At 46.7% G+C, this 2,500-nt stretch overlaps 1 protein-coding gene across 3 annotated transcripts in view; it reads right to left on the bottom strand.

The window, feature by feature from the left end:
• Positions 1-2,500, bottom strand: part of pot (papillote) — an 80,241-nt gene that overhangs the window by 55,952 nt on the left and 21,789 nt on the right. The window lies entirely within an intron of this gene.

Raw genomic sequence — 2,500 nt, 5'->3', positions numbered from 1 at the left:
TCTTCGATCCGAATTTCTGTCGATTTGTTCCTTCTTACCAGGAAAAGCAGAAAGAAAATCAAGACTGAGGCAAAGAACGAAAAATGTGAAAAAAAAACACTGCGAAAGAAACAAAGAAATCACAAAGGGAAACATGAAAAACAAACACAGAAAAGGCTGAACCAACAAAAGGACGACGAAGGAGCGAAAAAGAAGGGTCGCTGAGGCTGAAGTGAGAAATCGCCGAGTAAACCACACGCGCCCGAGTGTGACGCTGCGATGTGTGACGAGGAGACAGACGTCGGGTTTACTGATGGATGGGAAGGAGAGGCGACGAGAGAGATAACGAGAACCGAAGGGGAAGTTACTTGATCCGAGAGGCCGAGAGGAGGGGAGGGAGGGGGAGGAAGGGGGTGGAAGGAGTTAGCAGGCTTACGCTTTGCGATAATATCTGCCGCCTCTGGTCTCTGATCTTCCGGGTGTCTGACCTCTGGAGAAATAAGGAGGTAGGGAGATAGGAAGGGAGAGGGAGAGGGGAAAGGGGGAGGGAGAGAGAGAGAGAGAGAGAGAGAGAGAGGAAGGGGGAAGGAGGAAGAGAGAGAGTGGAAAGGGGGAGGGAGAGAGAGAGGAAAGGGGGAAGGAGGAAGAGAGAGTGGCAAGGGGAGGGGGAGAGAGAGTGGAAAGGGGGAGGGAGAGAAAGGAAAGGGGGAAGGAGGAAGAGAGAGAGAGAGAGAGAGGGAGAGTGAGAGAGAGAGAGGAAGAGTGAGAGAGAGAGAGGAGAGAAGGAGAGAAAGAGAGAGAGAGAGACATACAGACAGAGAGAGAGAGAGAGAGAGAGAGGAAGAGTGAGAGAGAGAGAAGAGTGAGAGAGAGAGGAGAGAGAAGGAGAGAAAGAAAGAGGGAGAGAGACATACAGACAGAGAGAGAGAGAGCGGACCAGACTCAGGTAGACGGCCAGGTACGCAGAGGGACAGAAACAGAGCTCCTTGTTATAAAAGGATCATCGGAATATTGTGGAAAAGGTCGCGGCATTTGAGTCCTCGTGGTTTTCGCAAACTGTTCCGCTTCCTCGAGTAGTTCATGCGAGTAATTAGGCCTCTCATTCGTACTTAGCCTATCCATTTATTAGATTTATAAATTACATGTTCCAGCCATTATCTTCCAGAAGTAATAAACTGCATTTGGGTTCATTTGCATCAACATATTGTAATTATCCGAAGATGGTGTGGTAACATATCTATCCCCACCATTAAAAAAGACTTTTGGCAACCTTAAAAGTATTTCTTCGTCAGATATATTCTCGTTCTATTACCATGAAGAGAATAAAAACCTGTTCGTTTGCGTTTCTCGTGGCATGTTTGATAGCCAAATACCTGCAAGATTCCCTCGTCATTTTCTGTAAAGTGATTTTATCCTTTTGAAGCGAAGGGGACCAGTTCTCGGCTGTGCATTCGAAGTGTGGAATCTCGCGAGTGATATAGGGATTCTCGGGAAGATTTCAAGGATTAAGCTGCTTTGACGATCGACTTGCTGCCCGCGCGCCTTGTTTGCTTTGGGGCTGTTTGCGCTCGTCGTTTGGCTGGCTGGAGGTCTGGGGTGAGGGAGACAGAGAGACACAGAGAGAGAGAGAGAGAGAGAGAGGGAGAGAGAGAGAGAGAGAGAGAGAGAGAGAGAGAGAGAGAGAGAGAGAGAGAGAGAGAGAGAGAGAGAGAGAGAGAGAGAAAGAGAGAAAGAGAGAAAGAGAGAGAGAGAGAGAGAGAGAGAGAGAGAGAGACAGAGAGAGAGAGAGAAGAGAAAGAAAGAGAGAGAGAGAGAGAGAGAGAGAGAGAGAGAGAGCGAGAGAGAGAGAGGGAGGGAAGGGAGAGAGAGAGAGAGAGAGAGAGAGAGAGAGAGCGAGAGAGAGAGAGGGAGGGAGGGAAGGGAGAGAGAGAGAGAGAGCGAGAGAGAGAGAGGGAGGGAGGGAAGGGAGAGAGATGGGGCGGAAAAGATTTTTTTTTCTTTCTTTCTTTTTGATCTCGATTTCTTTCTTTTTTTTTAGATACGAGAACATTAATCATTTACTGCGAAACGAACAGGGAAATCAAGGTAACTAACAAGATACGTAATTACCAACATCACTGATATCACCCACAGCGAACGGCTAAACGTAACTTTGTAATCTGTAATCTCTCACAATCTCAAATTCCTCCGACATCTGACTACAGGATCCTCAGCTGCATCCAGAAACACCCTTGAGAATTCCTGGCGTCATTTGAAGTCCATCAGCAACTCAGAGGACTCTTAAACGCCAACTCAGACTTTAAGCGATATTCGAACCAAAGACAATGCATCGAAACCACAGTAAAAAAAAAAGATAAATAAAATCGTTGGTTCATCCACCTGAAGAGGAATCGAGTCTTATTTAACCCAAAACGTCCGGAGATTTGGTGTTGACTTTACTTAACAATGGTAGATTTCGCTTCGTTGTTTTTTCCAAAGTTTCTGCAACTAAAGAGAAGTCAAATCGCGGCAGGATTCGCTC

This window comes from Penaeus vannamei, chromosome 12 (genome assembly GCF_042767895.1).
Source record: "Penaeus vannamei isolate JL-2024 chromosome 12, ASM4276789v1, whole genome shotgun sequence".
Taxonomy (NCBI): domain Eukaryota; kingdom Metazoa; phylum Arthropoda; class Malacostraca; order Decapoda; family Penaeidae; genus Penaeus; species Penaeus vannamei.
The sequence above is the reverse complement of the archived record's forward strand: the minus strand, read 5'-3'. Positions and strand labels throughout refer to the sequence as shown.